Genomic DNA, 21,176 nt, shown 5'->3' with positions numbered 1-21,176 from the left:
TACCTGCTCTCAGCCCTTTGCTGCTCCCAAGAAGGCAACAGGTGCTAATTTTCTTATCATGGCCAAATCCTTCAGGTCACTATAAACCATTGGTAACTTCCCACTTTCAGTAACAGCGCCCATCTCTGCTGAAGGAATATCCACATTTCCAGAAAACAATCAGCTCTCTCATCCTCCCCAAGAGTTCTGGTCTGGTGGTGTAATATGTCTCCTCTGTAAGTACTAGACAGACGACAGATTAAAAAAAAATCCAGTCTCCCCCAGCAAGCAGAGGCAAAAGGCATGGCAGAGCCTCTCCCAAAGTCCACAGAGGCCTCCACTTTAGGTGCTCCCTGAAGGCCAGATGCTCCCTGCAAGCCAGCTCCTCCCTGCAAGCCCACAGAAGCCTGGGCTCCATAGCTTTTGGAGTCAAGGATGCAGTCACTAAAGAGACATTCCAGGGACTATCACTCAGTAAAACAAAACCCTGCTGGATTCTTGTCAAAGAGAACGGTGGGATAAATAATCAATCCATTTATTGTAATCTGCCAAAACTAAACATACATTTTACCTTTTTTGGTTCTTCTGTAATTATATACAGGGGATAAAAGGAACAAAGAATTCAGATTCCTTTAACCACAGAATGTATAATTCCATCTTTTTTTTGCTTGTTCTTCACCCCCTCCCAATAAATGAAACTTTTTTTAATCCTCCATTTGCGTACTGCTGATCCAGTGACTTTACACACTTTGTGGAATATATCTTATCAGAGATCTAAATGATCTCTAAAACCAGTGTTAGTTTTATTATGTCTATATTCTCCACAGTGACAACAAAAAGGAGAAAAATATGTGAATGAGAATCACCCTTATGAGCTGTTTCAATGTCCCCTACTGACAGTTTACTAAATTACAAAGCTATGGACATTAAAGCAAATGCTGCCTTTCTCCCATATTTTCATTAGAGCTCAGAGACTCTGTCCTAGACCTGAAGTTCTATTAGCCATATATTCCATCCCATGAAGAAAATGGCCTGCGTGAATAAGTTTTTATTAGACAGCTTATCAGAAATATGTTGATAACAATCTTGCATTTAACTCAGGAATACTCAATGCTAAAATGGGTTACGTTTTATTAAAAGTAAGTGTAACTTAAAGGAGCATTTTAGTTCACTATCAGGTTTTAAAAGAAATCAATGGCTCTTTAGTATGTTCTGACATTTACAGAACTAAGTAGTGAAGAGACACAGATGTAACATTCACTCAGCTTCTACTTTGCTACTGAACAGTCTGGCCTCCCGAGCTCTGCTAGTCTGCAGGCCAGGCAAGAAATGAATTTAAAAGCAGGCAGTACCCTGATATTTCATTTGATATCACAACCTTGGCACACAGGTGACAGCATTTTCCAGCATCAGAATGACTGCATTAAGTGTTCAAAATGTTGTCATATTGATTACACACAATTAAATAACAGTGAGTTTCCTGAAATTCCAAAAATCACATCCCTGAAACAATTCACCCTGAACTATGGCGGCAGCTGGAGGATGGGTTTTCCCAGGACGATCCACAGGTCCTCCCGTGGAAATCTCAAAAGCCCATCTAAGGGGAAGCGCAGTCCCACCACCAGGGTGGGGTGGGCTCACTCTGCTCCTGGTAACAGGTGGGGTGTTGCCCACGTTAGAGTAAGCCATATAATCCCCCAAAGGAACGCTTCTCAGATTCTCTTTAGACTCCACTCTTGTTTATTAATTATATATTTGAGTACGAGCTTGAGTATACGACATTTTTCTACATGAAGGGGCCAGCCCCTTGGGGTCAGCGTGCGATGATGAAAATGGGGGTAGAAACGAGAGGACTCTGTAGAATTGGAAGAAGAAACAGCCAGCACTTGAGGCGCCCAATTGCTGACCCAGGTGTACCCTCTTCTCTGCCATCTGGGGTGGAGACATCATGCAAAAACATGATGGAAATGAGAATGCATGCTTTCGCTTTAATTCTCTGATTTCCACTGCAGTGACTTACAAGTTACAGATTCAGATTTCCCAGATTTGGGAAGTTCAAATGTGAAATAACTAAAGAAGATAACTATGTTAAGCATTGGGAAACACCAGTTTAAATGATGTTCTAGAAATTCACTCTCGATGGACAAAGGGGAACAGGAGAAAAGGCACAAAAGTTGAACTGGGACTTAGGTACAGTCACCATCTTTTTCTAGGACTCAGCTTCTGCCGCTAAGAACGAGCAATGGGACCAGAGGGCTTCTCGAGCCATTCTGAGCGCTGGACTGCGGCGGGGGTGGGGGGCACCAAACTCAAGGAACTGGGAGGTTTCCTTTTCTCTTTGCTGTCCTCAGAATGTATTTCATTTTGGGTATTTGCCTCTTAGGGGAAACAAAGCAGTGTGTTGAGCAAAATCAACTATGGATGATCTGAAGACGCTCACTGAATAAAACCTCAAGGAGTAGTACACAGGGCATCAGGTCTAGGTTGTGTGCCCCTGGAGAGCTGGGTTCGCTGCTGCTCAGAGAATAGGCATGGTACACCCCAAAGGGCATGCCTGCTAGAGCAGTGAGGACCAACACCTGACTTGCCACCCTCCCTGATATGCCAGCCTGCTTCTGCCACCCGAGGTGGGGTGCTGTCTCACGACAAAGCAACCGAGTGCCAGAGGCTAACATCATCATAACAAGTGATGACCTACTGAAGAGAGTATTTTAAACAAACCAGGAGTTATGATTTTTTTTCTATGAATAAACCAGGAAGAGTTTTTTTTTTTTTTTTTTTTTTTTTTAAAGGAAAGACAGAGAGAAGGAAGGAAGGATAGAAGGAAGGAAGAGAGGAAGAAAGGGAAACATCTTTTAAACATTTTCTTGTTTTATTGTATTTTGTTTCTCCGTTTTCGTTACATGGGCTGGGGCCGGGAATCGAACCGAGGTCCTCCGGCATAGCAGGCAAGCACTTTGCCCGCTGAGCCACCGCGGCCCGCCCACCAGGAAGAGTTTTTAAGTGAAAACACTCTGTGTTACCAGGGTGCAGGAAAGAATGCCCGCTGGAGGAAGCCTGAACTGGAACAGGGTTTGGAGGAGGCTACCTGACAACAGGAACCAAAAGCTCTACTGGAGGTGAAGTCATCAACAGGGCGACGCAAATGGCCACTGAAAACCTCTCCCCAGAGAGTCGGCAAAAGAAAGGACATTTCTCACTTGTCCAGAACTCTGGAGGAAGGTACAGACTGGAGAAGCATCCCACACACGCTGAACCAAAGAAAGAGAGAAATTTCAGGTAGGAAACTTCCATCTCAGACTGGCCAGTCCTCTCCCCTCCCCATCACTCAGTCCCCCACAGCACCAGAAGTGCACAAAGCAACTGCAAACAGCCAGGCAGAAACTGTCCAAATCAACTGTCTGGGGACCCGGGGGACAGGACAGGACATCTCAAGACCCAGATCGGGGAGGCACGAGGAGCGTGAGGAAGCGCGCAGAGACTGTGTTCACAGCCAGGGGTATGGCGCCTCTCCCCCAGCCTTGAGGGAAACAGCAGTTGGAGGCCTGAACCTTGCCGGGGGGACAGCTGCAGACTGGGGCAGCTGGGGGAGTCCTGCACCCCAAGTACAGTGGGGTCACAGCCCCACACTGACCCAGACTTGGGACATTGAAGTGAGAGCACAGAAATCCCGCAGTTTCAGCCCCGTCAGTCAGGTCATACGCAGCCTGGACTCCAGCAGGTAACTCAGCCGCACCTGGTCAGATGCAGCCTGGGCCTCAGCAGACAAACAGCTTTGAGGATGATTAAGTCACCAAACAGTGCCATCTGCTGGGCAGGCCGGAAAGTACGGCGGAACTGCAGGGTTTCCAGAACCTCCCTAGACCCCTGTCCCAGGCCCACTGGAGCTGGTCTACAATCTGTGCATGGAACCCAGCCCTGCTAAGGAAACTTCAGGCTTTTCAGAGCCTCTCCAGACCCCTGTCCCAGGCCCATCGGAGCTGGTCTACAAACCCTGCATGGAACCCAGTCCTGCTAAAGGAACTTCAGGCTTTTCAGAGCCTCTCCAGACCCCTGTCCCAGGCCCATCGGAGCTGGTCTACAAACCCTGCATGGAACCCAGCCCTGCTAAGGAAACTTCAGGCTTTTCAGAGCCTCTCCAGACCCCTGTCCCAGGCCCATCGGAGCTGGTCTACAAACCCTGCATGGAACACGGCCCTGTATTGGCTGAAAAATACAGACGACCCATCTGGCAAAGCAGTGCCCTACCGGCTGCTGAAGTCAGGGAGAGGTTGACCGGAGGGAAGAATGGCCCAGGAGTGCCATCTGCTGGGAAGACGCAGACAGTGCAGCCTGGCACACTGCCTATCTGCCCTCTTTAAATCTTTCAGCAGAGCTGCACTTCTCAGCGAGCCGCAACCTGGGGAGGCACCAGCCAAGTGCCGAAGGACACAGTCAACACAAACCTAAACAACTGCAAAGTCTGAGAGGGGTGAGCGAAATCAACTTTCAAAATATCAGGATGAAAAAAAATCACAAAATATCAAGATGATCAAATGCCAAGTGTGTTAGTTTACAAGCTACTAGAATGCCATATACCAGAAATGGAACAGCTTTTAAAAAGGGGAGTTTAATATGTTACAAGTTTATAGTTCTAAACCCTTAAATTTATCTAAATTAAGGCACCCAGGGAAAGACACCTTAATTAAAGGAAAGCCGACGGGTCAGGAACACCTCCATCAAGTGGGAAGGTACATGCTGGCGTCTGCTGGTCCCTTGCTCCTGGGCTCTGCTGCTTTCAGTCTCTGTCCCTGTGGGGGCTCCTCACTTTGTTTCTCTGGGACTGGCTTTCATCTCTTGGCTCCCCTTGGCTCCCTCCAGGTTCATGGCGACATCAGCTAGGCTCTAAATGTCTCCAAACATCCCTGTTCTCTGCCCGTCAGCTCTGCTCGGAAGTTTCTGTTAGCTCCGAGGCTTCTGTCATTTCTGTTGTTTTCTATCAGCTCTGACTCTCTCCAAAATGCTTTCTCTTTTAAAGAATGCCAGGAAACAAATCAAAATCCACCTGGAATGGGTGGAGCCACATCTTCATCTAATCGAAGGTCACACCCCTGTGGAGATAATCTAACCAAAAGTTTCCAAACTACAGTGCTGAATTAGGATGAAAAGAGACACACGCTCCCATAAGCGTGAATTCAGGGTTAAATCATGGCTTTTCTGGGGTACATAATATTTCCAAACCAGTGCCCCAATAAATCAACAAAAAATCACAAAACATATGAAGAATCAAGGAGATATGGCCAAGCCGAATAATCAAATTAAAAGGATGGAGGAGACAGAAAATTAAGAACTAATCGAAGATGTGCATACAAATCTTCTAAATAACTTAAATGAGTCGGCTAAAGACACAAAGGATATCAAGAAAACACTAGAAAAGCAAAAAGAAGAATTTGAAAGAACGAATAGAAACATAACAGATCTTATGGAAATGAAAGATACTATAGATCAAATTAAAAATATACCAGAGACACAACAGCAGATGTGAAGAGGCAGAAGAAAGAATATGCGAACTAGAGAACAGAATAACTGAATCTGAATGCACAAAATAACAAATGGTGTAAAAGATAGAAAAATCTGAACTGAATTTCAAGAAAATGATGGATGACACAAAGGGCACACATATAAGAACCTCTGGTATCTGTGCTGGTTTGAAGCTATTATGGACCCCAGAAAAGCCATGTCCTGTAATCCTTATTCGGTTTTGCTGAGTGGGAGGTTTCTGATTGTTTCCATGGAGATGTGACCCACTCAGTCGTGGGTGGGACCTTTTGATTAGATGGTTTCCATGGACATGTGTCCCCACTCATTCAAGGTGGGGTTCTTACCAGAGCCCTTTAAGAGGGAACCATTTTGGAAAAAGCTTCAGAGACACCAAAACCAACAGAGCCCATGCACCAGAGACCTTTGGTGCAGAAAGAAAACGCCCCTGGGGAAGACTTACGAAATGAGGAGAGAACGCTAGCAGATGTCACCATGTGTCCTCACAGCTGGGAGAGACATGCAAACTTTATCAGCCCTTTCTTTGGAGTTAAGGTATCTTTTCCTCAATGCCTTAATTTGAACATTTTCACAGTCTTAGGACTGTAAACTTGCAACTTAATAAATTTCTCTTTATAACAGCAGTTCCACTTTTGGTATATTGAATTCCGGCAGCCTGCAAACTAGAACAGTGTCCCAGAAGGAGAAGAGAGAAGGGCTAGAAGATTATTTGAAGAGAAATTGCGAAAACTTCCCAAACCTGATAAAAGACATAAATAGGCAAATCATAGAAGCCCAAATGAACCACACAGAATAAATCAAAATAGACCCACTTAAAGACACATACTAATTAGACTCAAATGCTGAAGAGAGGGAGAGAATCCTGAAAGCAGTAAGAGAAAAGTAAATTACCACATATAAAGGACTCATATAAGATTAAGGGCTGACTACTCATCAGAGAAGGCAGTGGTATGATATATATATTTAAGAGTCTCAAAGAGAAAAAATGCCAGCCAAGAAATCTTTATCCAGTAAAGCTTTACTTCAGAAGTGAGGGAGAGTTCAAAATTTTCACAGATAAACAAACACTGAGAGAATGTGTTAACTAGATACCACCCTACAAGAAACACTCAAGGGAGTTCTGTTGGCTGAAAGACGAGAGAGAGAGATCTGCAGTAGAGCAGAGAAGTAAAAAGTATTAGGAAGGGTAAGTTAAGGGATAAAATGAGAGGGAACAAATAGATCTGGCAAACAAAATCCAAAGGATAAGGTGGCAGATTCAAGAACTGCCTTTACAGTAATAATTTTGAATGTTGACGAATTAAACTTTCCAATTGAAAGGCACAGATTAGCAGAATGGATTCAGAAATATGACCATCTATATGCTGTTTACAAGACACCCAAAGTATCTTGTAAACAGGCTGAAAGTTAAAGGGTGGGAAAAGATGTTCTATGCAAGTAGTAACCAAAAGAAAGCTGGAGTAGCTATACTAATATCAGACAAAATTGACTTTAAATATAAAGATGTCACAAGAGACAAGGAAGGACACTGTACATTAATAAAATGGCAATTTACCAGGAAGAAATAATAATCATAAATGCTTATGTACCCAATCAAGGAGCCCCACCATACATGAGGCAAACACTGGCAAAACAGAAGAGAGCGATAGATGTTTCAACAGTAATAGTAGAAGACTTCAATACACCACTCTCTTCTATAGACAGAACAATCAGACAGAGGATTAATAAGCAAATAAAGAACCTAAACAATATGACAAATTAATCAGACACAGATTTTTGTACTGTGAAACACCAGAATATACATTCTTTTCTAGCGTTCATGGAATGTTCTCTCAGATAGATCACATGGCACAAAACAGGTCTTATTTACTGTAAAAGGAGTGAAATTACTCAAAGCGCTTTCTCTGATGATAATGGAATGGAGCTGAAAATCAGTAACCACTTAAGAACTGGAACTTTTACAAATACGTGAAACTTAAACAACACACTCTAAAACAATCAGCAGGTCAAAGAAGAAATTGTAAGAGAACCACCAAATACCAGGAGATCAGCTGTATTAGATGAAGCTACCAGAATGAAATATACTAGAAATGGAATGGCTTTCATAAAGGGAATTTACTGCACGTTTACAGTTCCAAGGCTGTGAAAGTGTCCAAACTGAGGCACCAACAAGTAGTTACCTTCACTCAGGAAAGGCCAACGTCTACCACATGGGAAGGCGTGTGGCTGGCGCCTGCTGGTCCATGTTCCCGGTTCTGATACCGGTGGTTTCCTCGCTAAGCTCCTCCACAGCACGACTCTGGGTTCTGGCTGGCTCATGAACCGTGAGCCTTCATGGGAAGGCGCCTGGCGACGTCTGCTGGGCTCTGCCCGTGCTCACTCTGACAGCACTCCAAGCACCTCCAAACATCCGTGTCTCTGTCAGCTCTGAAGCAACTGCTCTTCAAGGGTCTGCATCTGAGGTCTCTTCAAAATATTTCCCCTTTTAAAGGCAAACTAATCAAGACCCACCTTGAATGGGTGGAGTCACAGCCCCATCATAAGAAGGTGACACCCACAACAGGGCATGCCAGGTCTTCTGTGGAGATAATTTAATTAAAAGGTCACACCTGCAACTGGAAGTGCCACATCTCTCTGGAGATGACCTCATCAGAGGGGTTTCTGCCCTACAGTATTGAATCAGGATTAAAGGACATGGCTTTTCTGGGGTACACAACACTTTCAAATTAGTATACGAGTGAAAACAAGAGGACAACATATCAAAACCTATGGATGCAGCAAAAGTGTACTGGAAGAGAAATTTATAGCTCTAAATGCCTACAATAAAAAGAAAGAGGGCGGGCCGCGGTGGCTCAGCGGGCAAAGTGCTTGCCTGCTATGCCGGAGGACCTCGGTTCGATTCCCGGCCCCAGCCCATGTAACAAAAAAACGGAGAAACAGAATACAATAAAACAAGAAAATGTTTAAAAATGTTTCCCTTTCTTCCTTCCTTCCTTCCTTCTATCCTTCCTTCCTTCTCTCTGTCTTTCCTTTAAAAAAAAAAAAAAAAAAAAAAAAAAAAAAAAAAAAAAAAAAAAGAAAGAAAGAGCAAAAACCAAAGACCTAATTGAACTGAAGAAACTAGAGAAAGAGCAGCAAACTAACCCTAAAGCAAGACAAAAGAAAGAAAAAATAAAGAATAAAGCAGAAATTAAGGATTAGAGAACAAAAGAAAAATAGAGGGAATCAATAAAACCAAAAGTTAATTCTTTGACAAGAACAACAAGATTGAAAATCCCTTAGCTAGACTGACAAAGTCAAAATAAGAGAAGATGCAAATAAATAAAATCAGAAATGAGAGGGGGGTCATTACCATGCACCCCAAAGAAATAAAAAGTCATAAAAGGATACTATGAGCAACTACGGCAACAAACTAGACAACCAGATAAAATGGACAATTTCTTAGCAACAGGAGAACAACCTGAACTGACTTATGAAGAAACAGAAGACCTCAACAAACCAATCACAAAGAGATTCAATGGGTCAGCAAAACCTTCCTACAAAGTAAAGCCCAGGGCAAGATGGCTTCACTGTGGAATTGTATCAAACATTCCAAGAAGAACGAGCACCATTTCTGCCAAAACTCTTCCAAAAATTTGAAGAAAAGGGAACACTACCTAACTCATTCTATGATGCAAACATCACTCTAATATCAAAACCTGATAAAGACACAAGTAAGGAAAACTACAGGCCTATCTCTCTAATGAATACAGAGCATGGGTTATCAGGTTGGGGCCTCTCGTAAAGGGTCCTAGATCATAAGTTCTTACAGCCATCCATGTTATACTGACATATAGTCAGGATGCATAACTGCTATTTCTAAATAATGAGCTACTGAGCTGTTTGTATACAACCTGGTTGTTCCCTGAAACTTCAGGTATTTAGGTGACACCTGAGACACAAGAGTTAGAGCTCTGAAGTTATGAAAGTCAGCACTATCCCATATTGGAACTTCCTGAAAAGTTAAAAAAGTGATCAGACTTCAACTAGAGATGTGAATGAAGGTGATCTGGATAGGACTGGGGTAGATCAGAATACAGGGTAAAGGACGATTTTGCCCATATTTTAAAACTTCAACTTCTATGTGAGACCAAAGGGAGAGATGTTTATTTGGTACAAAATTATAATTTGCCTAGCACATTACCTAATTTGACTTGTATGGTCACTTTAGTTGAACACCATAGTACATGGAATCTTGACTAGCACATGAGATCTTGTTGGTTTGTCCAGGTTGGTGTGATGCCCCGATAGATCCCAGAGTAATTTGTGTAGTGAATAAGGAAGTATTTGCAGAGTCCCCTTGGGAGACTGGGGAGAAAGGAGGAAATATTCAACTTCCCCATGTGGAGAATTTCTAATATTCTCACAAATGGTGGGGACAACCAAATAAATAAGCTGCACCCTCAGTTTTGGGGTTTGCCCCTATGAAACCTATTCCTGAACAGGATCAGCTAAGTCTACTTAAACCTCAGAGAACCTCTTTAGTTGCTCAGATGTGGCCTCTCTCTCTTTAAGCCAACACGGCAGGTGAACTCACCACCCTCCTCCCACATGGAATATGACTTCCAGGGGTATAAACCTCCCTGGCAAAGTGGGACACAACTCCCAGGATTCACTGAGACCTGGCATCATGGAATTGAGAAAGCCTTTTGACCAAAAGGGGGAAGAGAGAAATGAGACAAAATTTCAGTGGATAAGAGATTTTAAACAGAGTCAAGAGGTTATCATGGAGGTTATTCTTATGCATTACACAGATATTTCTTTTTAGTTTATAATGTATTGGAGTACCTGGAGGGAAGTACCTGAAACCACTGAGCTGAGTTTCAGTAACCTTCACTCTTTTTTTTTTTTTTTTTAGCTTAGATGCAGCTTCATTCAGTGTTTTAACATGATTACTTTACAATTAGGTATTATTGTGCTGTCCATTTTTGAGTTTTTGTATCTAGTCCTGTTGCACAGTCTGTATCCCTTCCGCTCCAATTACCCATTATCTTAACCCTGTTTCTAACTCCTGCTGGACTCTGTTATCAATGACATATTTCAAGTTTATTCTTGAATGTACGTTCACATCAGTGGGACCATACAGTATTTGTCCTTTAGTTTTTGGCTGGAGTCACTCAGCATAATATTCTCTAGGTCCATCCATGTTATTACATGCTTCATAAGTTTATCTTGTCTTAAAGCTGCATAATATTCCATCGTATGTATATATCACAGTTTATTTAGCCATTCTTCTGTTGATGGACATTTTGGCTGTTTCCATCTCTTTGCAATTGTAAATAACGCTGCTATAAACATTGGTGTGCAAATGTCTGTTTGTATCTTTGCCCTTAAGTCCTTTGAGTAGATACCTAGCAATGGTATTGCTGGGTCGTATGGCAATTCTATATTCAGCTTTTTGAGGAACCGCCAAACTGCCTTCCACAGTGGTTGCACCATTTGACATTCCCACCAACAGTGGATAAGTGTGCCTCTTTCTCCGCATCCTCTCCAGCACTTGTCATTTTCTGTTTTGTTGATAATGGCCATTCTGGTGGGTGTGAGATGATATCTCATTGTGGTTTTGATTTGCATTTCTCTAATGGCCAGGGACATTGAGCATCTCTTCATGTGCCTCTTGGCCATCCGTATTTCCTCTTCTGGTAGGTGTCTGTTCAAGTCTTTTTCCCATTTTGTAATTGGGTTGGCTGTCTTTTTGTTGTTGAGTTGAACAATCTCTTTATATATTCTGGATACTAGACCTTTATCTGATATGTCATTTCCAAATATTATCTCCCATTGTGTAGGCTGTCTTTCTACTTTCTTGATGAAGTTCTTTGATGCACAAAAGTGTTTAATTTTGAGGAGCTCCCATTTATTTCTTTCTTTCTTCAGTGCTCTTGCTTTAGGTTTAAGGTCCATAAAACCACCTCCAGTTGTAAGATTCGTAAGATATCTTCCTACATTTTCCTCTAACTGTTTTATGGTCTTAGACCTAATGTTTAGATCTTTGATCCATTTTGAGTTAACTTTTCTATAAGGTGTGAGATGTGGGTCTTCTTTCATTCTTTTACATATGGATATCCAGTTCTCTAGGCACCATTTATTGAAGAGACTGTTCTGTCCCAGGTGAGTTGGCTTGACTGCCTTATCAAAGATCAAATGTCCATAGATGAGAGGGTCAATATCTGAGCACTCTATTCGATTCCATTGGTTGATATATCTATCTTTATGCCAATACCATGCTGTTTTGACCACTGTGGCTTCATAAAATGCCTTAAAGTCCGGCATCACGAGACCTCCAGCTTCGTTTTATTTCCTCAAGATGTTTTTAGCAATTCGGGGCACCCTGCCCTTCCAGATAAATTTGCTTATTGGTTTTTCTAATTCTGAAAAATAAGTTGTTGGGATTTTGATTGGTATTGCATTGAATCTGTAGATGAGTTTAGGTAGGATTGACATCTTAATTAAATTTAGTCTTCCAATCCATGAACACGGTATGCCCTTCCATCTATTTAGGTCTTCTGTGATTTCTTTTAGCAGTTTTTTGTAGTTTTCTTTATATAGGTTTTTTGTCTCTTTGGTTAAATTTATTCCTAGGTATTTTATTCTTTTAGTTGCAATTGTAAATGGGATTTGTTTCTTGATTTCCCCCTCAGCTTGTTCATTACTAGTGTATAGAAAAGCTACAGATTTTTGAATGTTGATCTTGTAGCCTGCTACCTTGCTGTACTCATTTATTAGCTCTAGTAGTTTTGTTGTGGATTTTTCCGGGTTTTCGACGTATCATATCGTCTGCAAACAGTGATAGTTTTACTTCTTCCTTTCCAATTTTGATGCCTTGTATTTCTTTTTCTTGTCTAATTGCTTTGGCTAGAACTTCCAACACAATGTTGAATAATAGTGGTGATAGTGGACATCCTTGTCTTGTTCCTGATCTTAGGGGGAAAGTTTTCAATTTTTCCCCATTGAGGATGATATTAGCTGTGGGTTTTTCATATATTCCCTCTATCATTTTAAGGAAGTTCCCTTGTATTCCTATCTTTTGAAGTGTTTTCAACTGGAAAGGATGTTGAATCTTGTCAAATGCCTTCTCTGCATCAATTGAGATGATCATGTGATTTCTGTGCTTTGATTTGTTGATGTGGTGTATTACATTAACTGATTTTCTTATGTTGAACCATCCTTGCATACCTGGGATGAATCCTACTTGGTCATGATGTATAATTCTTTTAATGTGTTGTTGGATACGATTTGCTAGAATTTTATTGAGGATTTTTGCATCTATATTCATTAGAGAGATTGGTCTCTAGTTTTCTTTTTTTTGTAATATCTTTGCCTGGTTTTGGTATGAGGGTGATGCTGGCTTCATAGAATGAATTAGGTAGTTTTCCCTCTGCTTCGATTATTTTGAAGAGTTTGAGGAGAGTTGGTACTAATTCTTTCTGGAATGTTTGATAGAATTCACATGTGAAGCCGTCTGGTCCTGGACTTTTCTTTTTAGGGAGCTTTTGAATGACTAATTCAATCTCTTTACTTGTGATTGGTTTGTTGAGGTCATCCATGTCTTCTTGAGTCAAAGTTGGTTGTTCATGTCTTTCCAGGAACCCATCCATTTCATCTAAATTGTTGTATTTATTAGCGTAAAGTTGTTCATAGTATCCTGTTATTACCTCCTTTATTTCTGTGAGGTCAGTAGTTATGTCTCCTCTTTCATTTCTGATCTTATTTATTTGCATCCTCTCTCTTCTTCTTTTTGTCAATCTTGCTAAGGGCCCATCAATCTTGTTGATTTTCTCATAGAACCAACTTCTGGTCTTATTGATTTTCTCTATTGTTTTCATGTTTTCAATTTCATTTATTTCTGCTCTAATCTTTGTTATTTCTTTCCTTTTGCTTGCTATGGGGTTAGTTTGCTGTTCTTTCTCCAGTTCTTCCAAGTGGACAGTTAATTCCTGAATTTTTGCCTTTTCTTCTTTTCTGATATAGGCATTTAGGGCAATAAATTTCCCTCTTGGCACTGCCTTTGCTGCGTCCCATAAGTTTTGATATGTTGTGTTCTCATTTTCATTCGCCTCTAGGTATTTACTAATTTCTCTTGCAATTTCTTCTTTGACCCACTTGTTGTTTAAGAGTGTGTTGTTGAGCCTCCATGTATTTATGAATTTTCTGGCACTCCGCTTATTATTGATTTCCAACTTCATTCCTTTATGATCCGAGAAAGTGTTGTGTATGATTTCAATCTTTTTAAATTTGTTGAGACTTGCTTTGTGACCCAGCATATGGTCTATCTTTGAGAATGATCCATGAGCACTTGAAAAAAAGGTGTATCCTGCTGTTGTGGGATGTAATGTCCTATAGATGTCTGTTAAGTCTAGCTCATTTATAGTAATATTCAGATTCTCTATTTCTTTATTGATCCTCTGTCAAGATGTTCTGTCCATTGATGAGAGTGGTGAATTGAAGACTTCAACTATTATGGTATATGTGTCTATTTCCCTTTTCAGTGTTTGCAGTGTATTCCTCACGTATTTTGGGGCATTCTGGTTCGGTGCGTAAATATTTATGATTGTTATGTCTTCTTATTTAATTGTTCCTTTTATTAGTAGATAGTGTCCTTCTTTGTCTCTTTTAAATGTTTTACATTTGAAGTCTAATTTGTTGGATATTAGTATAGCCACTCCTGCTCTTTTCTGGTTGTTATTTGCATGAAATATCTTTTCCCAACCTTTCACTTTCAACCTATATTTATCTTTGGGTCTAAGATGTGTTTCCTGTAGACAGCATATAGAAGGATCCTGTTTTTTAATCCATTCTGCCAGTCTATGTCTTTTGATTGGGGAATTCAGTTCATTAACATTTAGAGTTATTACTGTTTGGATAATATTTTCCTCTACCATTTTGCCTTTTGTATTATATATATGATATCTGACTTTCCTTCTTTCTACACTCTTCTCCATATCTCTCTCTTCTGTCTTTTTGTATCTGACTCTAGTGCTCCCTTTAGTATATCTTGCAGAGCTGGTCTCTTGGTCACAAATTCTCTCAGAATGTTTTAATTTCTCCCTCATTTTTGAAGGACAATTTTGCTGGATATAGGAGTCTTGGTTGGCAGTTTTTCTCTTTTAGTAATTTAAATATATCATCCCACTGTCTTCTAGCTTCCATGGTTTCTGCTGAGAAATCTACACACAGTTATTGGGTTTCCCTTGTATGTGATGGATTGCTTCTCTCTCGCTGCTTTCAAGATCCTCTCTTTCTCTTTGACCTCTGACATTCTAACTAGTAAGTGTCTTGGGGAACGCCTATTTGGGTCTAATCTCTTTGGGGTGCGCTACACTTCTTGGATCTGTAATTTTAGGTCTTTCATAAGAGTTGGGAAATTTTCAGTGATAATTTCTTCCATTAGTTTTTCTCCTCCTTTTCCCGTCTCTTCTCCTTCTGGGACACCCACAACACGTATATTTGTGAGGTTCACATTGTCCTTGAGTTCCCTGATACCCTGTTCAAATTTTTCCATTCTTTTCCCTATAGTTTCTGTCTCGTTTTGGAATTCAGATGTTCCATCCTCCAAATCACTAATTCTATCTTCTGTCTCTTTAAATCTATCATTGTAGGTATCCATTGTTTTTTCCATCTTTTCTACTTTGTCCTTCACTTCCATAAGTTCTGTGATTTGTTTTTTCAGTTTTTCTATTTCTTCTTTTTGTTCAGCCCATGTCTTCTTCATGTCCTCCCTCAATTTATTGATTTCGTTTTTGAAGAGGTTTTCCATTTCTGTTCGTATATTCAGCATTAGTTGTTTCAGCTCCTGTATCTCATTTGAACTATTGGTTTGTTCCTTTGACTGGGCCATATTTTCAATTTTCTGAGTGTGAGCCGTTATCTTCTGCTGGCGTCTGGGCATTTAGTCAGATTTCCCTGAGTGTTGGACCTCACAGGTTGAAAGATTTTTCTGTGAAATCTCTGGGTTCTGTTTTTCTTATCCTGCCCAGTAGGTGGAGCTCGTGGCACACGTTTGTCTATGGGTTCCACTAGTGAAAGTTGCTGTGGGTCCTTTAACTCTGGAAAACTCTCGCCGTAGGGGAGGTTTGGCAGCCGAAGCGTCTTGGAAGAGTGCCAGCCGGCCCGGCGGTCTGAACACGGGGAGGGTCGCCGGCCACCGCAGCACGTGAGAGCGCCCGACCAAATTTCCTAGTCGGCCCGGGGCGCCAAGCGTGGCGGAAGGGCGCCAGCTGCCGCAGCCTGGGAGAATGCACTGTTCCCAGCCGGACCGGGGAGTCACGTGTTTGGAAGGGACCCCCTGGTCACCGTTCTCTGCAGTCTGGGGATTTCCGACCCAACTCTTTAAGTTGGTCCGGGGGGCCTCGCGTGGTGGGGCCGCCAGCTGCCGCGGCCCAATGGGACCGCCTGCCCAATTCTGCCAGCTGGCCTGGGAAGGAGGAAGGGAGGGACTCCGGCCGCTTGCCATCCCGCCCAGGAAAGCCCGCATCCCTCGGTGTTCTCACCGGAGCTGGTTCTCCCAGACAGTCAGCCGTTCCAGGATGGGGTACGCTGTCCCTTTGATCTCCGTCGTGGCTCCGGGAGCTGCTCTGTATTGTCTCCACTCCCCCAGTAGCTTTTCTGGAGGAGGAAAGGTGAGGATGGCAAGGCTGTCGAGGCTGGTGGAGGAGGAGCTGGTGAAGGCGGAAGAGGGCACCGTGGTGGTTGGAGAGCCGCCGGAGCAGGAGGGGGAAGAGGGGAGAAGAGGGCGGGCGGGTCGGCTGCTGCGGGGCGTGGTCGCCGCGCGGCGGGCTGGCGGACAAAGAGGGGAGAAGGAGGGTGGGCGGATCGGCTGCTGCGGGGCGTGGGCGCCGCGCGGTAGGCTGGTGGACAAAGAGGGGAGAAGGAGGGTGGGCGGGTCGGCTGCTGTGGGGCGTGGGCGCCGCGCAGCCGGCCGGTGGAGAAAGAGGGGAGAAGGAGGGCGGGCGGGTTTAGTAACCTTCACTCTTGAAGACAACTATATAATGGTATAACTTTTACAATGTGACTGTGTGAATGTGTAAACCTGATACTCCTTTTATGCAGGGTATGGACAGATGAGTAAAAAAGGATAATAAATAAATAAATAAATAATAGGGGATAAGGGTAAAATAAATTGGGTAGATTGAAATAAAATGGTCAATGAGAGGGAGGGATAAGAGGTATGGGAGGTATGAGTTTTTAATTTTTATTTTTTTTTCTGGAGTAATGCAAATGTTCTAAAAATGATCATGTTGATGAATACACAACTATGTGATGATATTGTGAGCCACTGATTATACACCATGTATGGTACATGTGTGAAGATTTGTCAATAAATATTTTTTAAAAATTCTCAACAAAAATACTTGCAAATCCAATCCAACAGCACATTAAAAAATTTGTACAACATGACCAAGTGGGGTTTATACCAGTAATAGAAGGATGGCTTAACACAAGAAAATCAGTTAATATAATACAGCACATTAACAAATTGAAAGGGAAAAATCATATTGACATTTCGATTGATGCTGAAAAAGCACTTGACAAAATTCAAGATTATATTCTGATGAAAACACTTCAAAAGGTAGGAATCAAAGGTAACTTCCTCAATATGATAAAAGGCAGGTATGAAAAACGCATAGTCAGCATCATACTCAATGTGAGAGGCTGAACACTTTATCCCGAAAATCGGGAAGGAGACAAGGATGCCCTCTGCCAACACTATTATTTAACGTTGTGCTAGAAGTTCTAGCCAGAGCCATCAGGCAAGAAAAAGAAATAAATCCAAATCGGAAAGGAAGAAGTAAAACTTTCATTATTTGCAGATGACATATTATACTTGGAAAACCCTGAGAAATCTATGACAAAGTTACTTGAGCCAGTAAACAAATTTAGCAGAGTGGCAGTATACAAGATTACACATAAAAATCAGTAATGTTTCTATACACTAGAAATGACCTGAGGAGGCAATTAAGAAAAAAAATTCCATTCACAATCACAACTAAAATAACCAAGTATCTAGGAATAAACTTAACCATGGATGGAAAGGACCTGTACACAGCAAACTACATAACATTGCTAAAAGAAATAAAAAATGGCCTAATAGATGGAAAAACATTCCATGTTCACAGTTAAGAAGGCTAAATGTCACTAAGATGTCAATTTTATCCAAATTGACCTACAGATCCAATGCAATACCAATAAAAATTCCAACAACCTACTGTGCAGACTTGAAAAAGTTAGTCATTAAATTTATTTGGAAGGGAAAGGGGCCACAAATAGCCAAAAACATCCTAAAAAAGAAGAACAAAATGGAAGTACTTATACTTTCTGACTTTAAAGCTGTTATAAAACCACAGTTTTCAAAAGAGCATGGTATTGGTCTCCAAAAATAGACATACCAACCAACAGAATTGAATTGAGTTCAGAAATAGACCCTCAGTTCCACAGTCAATTGATTTCTGATAAGACCCCCAAACCCACTGAACTGAATTCAGTAAGGGAGGCAGGGGGAACTGGATAACCCAGGGCAATGGAAGACGGTCTCTACCTCACACACTATATACAAAAATTAACTCAAAGTGGGTTAAAGACCTAAATATAAGAGCCAGAACTATAAAACTCCTAGAAGAAAACACAGGGAAACATCTTAAAGATCTAGTGAAAGGAGGTAGCTTCTTAAACTCTACACCCACAGCACAAACAGCCAGAGAAAAAAAAAGAGACAAATGGGAACTCCTCAAGACTGAACATTTCTGTGCTTCAAAGGACTTCATCAAGTAGGTGAAGAGGCACCCAACTCAATGGCAGAGAATATTAGGTAACTGTTTTAGTCTGCAAGCTGCCAGAATGTGATACACCAGAAATGGAACGGCTTTCAAAAGGGGATAATTTATTAAGTTGCAAGTTTACAGTTCTAAGACTGTGAAAATGTCCCAATTAAAGCAAGCCTATAAAAATGTCCAAATTAAGGCACCAACAAGAGGTTATTTTCAGTCTAGAAAGGCCGAAGAAGTTCAGGGTTTCTCTCTCAATTGGGAAGGCATATGGTGATGTCTGCCAGCTTTCTCTTCAGGTTTTTTGTTTAATGAAGCTCTCCCCGGAGCGTTTTCCTTCTTCATCTCCAGAGGTCTCTGGCTGCATGGGCTCTTGGCTGCCGTGGACCTCAGGGCTCTCTTCAAAATGTTTTCTCTTCTAAAGGATTCCATTAAACTAATCAAGACCCACCTGGAATGTGTGGAGTCACATTTCCCTCTGATCAAAGGTCAATACCCACAATTGGGTGAATCTCATCTCTGTGGAGATAATCCAATGAAGTTTCCAATCTACAGTACTGAATTGGGATTAAAAGAAATGGCGGGGGGCGGGGGTAGGAGTACAAGGGTAGATGAGTGGTAGAATTCCCACCTGCCATGCGGGAGACTCAGTTTCGATCCCCAGCCCATGTACTTCCCCAAAGCAAACAAACAAACATGCAAACAAATAAATGAAAAACCAAACAAAAACAATTCAACAAAAGATGCTGCAATATGGGGATAATCACATGGAAAAGAATGCAATGTGACCCCACCATACAGCATACAAAGAAAAAAAAGGGGGGGGCTGCCTCCACACGACGGATCAGGATTAAAACATGGCTTTTCTAGGGTATATAATCCTCTCAAACCAGCACAATAACCAAACATCTGATAAGGGTTTGATAACCAGCATATATAAAAAAAATCTTACAACTTAACAATAAAAGGATAAACAACCCAATTATAAAATGGGCAAAAAATATGAACAGACATTTTTCCAAAGAGGAAATACAAATGGTTAAAAAGCACATGAAAAGAAGTTCCTCTTCATCAGCTATTAGGGAATTGCAAATCAAAACCACAATGAGATATCATCTCACACTTATAAGAATGGCTGCTATTAAACAAACAGGAAGACACAAATGTTGGACAGGAATGTAAAATGGTATGGCCGCTTTGGAGGACAGTTTGGTGGTTCCTCAGAAAACCAAATGCCCTATGAACCACCAATTCCTCTACTCGATATACACCCACAAGAGCTGAATACAGGGAAACAGACATCTGCACAACGATGTTCATACTGGCATTATTCACACTTGCCAAAAGATGGAACAATCCAAGAGTCCATTACAGAAGAGTAGATAAACAAAATGTGGTGTATATACACACAGTGGACTATAATGCAGCAGTAAGAAGGAATGAGGTCCTGAAGCATATAACAACACAGATGAATCTTGAGGACATAATGCTTAGTGAAATAAGCCAGACACAAAAGGATAGCTGCTGGATGATTTTTCTAATATGGACTAACTAAATGTAGAATATAGGGTACCTAGAGAGAGAGAAAAGCTAGAGAAGGGGGAGTGGTTAGTTAATATGTACAGAATTATTAGCAAGGTTAAATTTTAATGTTTGGGAATGGAGAGAGGTGATAGTAGTTCATTATTGGGATTATAAGTAATAGTGCTGTACTGAAGGTGAATTTAATTGAAAGGAGTTGTTTAAAGTCATGTATATTAAATAAGTTCTTGCGAAAGCTACTATAAATACATAAAAAATTAATAGAACTACAAGTATATGGGAAAAGCATAGCTATTGTGAACTATGGACTATAGTTAATGGTAATATTTTAATATTCTTTCATCAATAGTCACAAATTTACTATAACAATACTATGAGTTAACAATAGTGGGGAATAAGAGATATGTGAGGATTTAGGTTGGAATGAAAATATTCTAAAATTGATCATGGGGATGTAGGCACAATTATTTGATGATAATGTCAGCCAGTGATTGTATACTTTAGTGGTTTGTGTGGTGTGCGAACATATCTCAATGAAATAGGAGGGAAAAAAGCGCTAAGTGCATGCAAGTCATTGGCCAGCAACCCCACTTCTAGTGGTGTGCCGTAAGGAAGGGATGAAGGATGGAGGCAGAGCTTTAGGTAAGAAAAGGGACACCCACTGAAGCTGATTCTAAAATAAATAAAGATGAATGAATTAATTAAATAGGGGGAGAAAACGAAATGTCTAATAGGAGACTGGGCCAAAAAGTTATTTTCACTCAATGGAATGCAGTGTAAAAACTAGGACTTACATTGTTGAGAAGTATTTAGGTAAAAATACCACTGTAATTTGTTTTTGCAAACATGTTGGTGTGAACACATATCTCCCCTCTCACCCACTCCCGACAGGCTTTAACAATAGTTGCCCCTGGGTGGTAGAGTCATGGGTGGTTTTTATTTTTATATTTCTTATCCTTCAAAAACTCTCTCTTTGACAGATTTGAAAAAGTTCAACTTGGACAGCTTTTTACATCTTTTCTCTTGGATAAATTTACAATCCATTCTTCAGCTGTGACCTTATGATTCTCCTCTTCACAAACGTCAAAATAACCCAAACAAATTCTCCAATTAGTACTGAAAAGATTTGGTGCAGCTCAGTAACTAACTCCATCTTCAAGTAATTCATTTCATATTTGTTGAGTACATATGAAAGACTGTTTCAGTTTCCAGTTTCCTCCCAGTGCCAGATGCCCAGCCTCAGCTCTAGAACATCTGCTTTGCTAATTCAAGAAAGTCTACATGCCTCCCAACTGTAAGAATTTTTAGACCCATGTGAAT

General features: G+C 41.2%; 1 protein-coding gene across 7 annotated transcripts in view; it reads right to left on the bottom strand.

Annotated features, from left to right (window-relative positions):
• Window positions 1–21,176, bottom strand: part of AGAP1 (ArfGAP with GTPase domain, ankyrin repeat and PH domain 1) — a 636,823-nt gene that overhangs the window by 347,708 nt on the left and 267,939 nt on the right. The gene's annotated exons all lie outside the window — the stretch shown is intronic.

This window comes from Tamandua tetradactyla, chromosome 3 (assembly GCF_023851605.1).
Source record: "Tamandua tetradactyla isolate mTamTet1 chromosome 3, mTamTet1.pri, whole genome shotgun sequence".
Lineage (NCBI taxonomy): Eukaryota > Metazoa > Chordata > Mammalia > Pilosa > Myrmecophagidae > Tamandua > Tamandua tetradactyla.
This window is presented reverse-complemented; position numbering and strand designations above follow the sequence as displayed.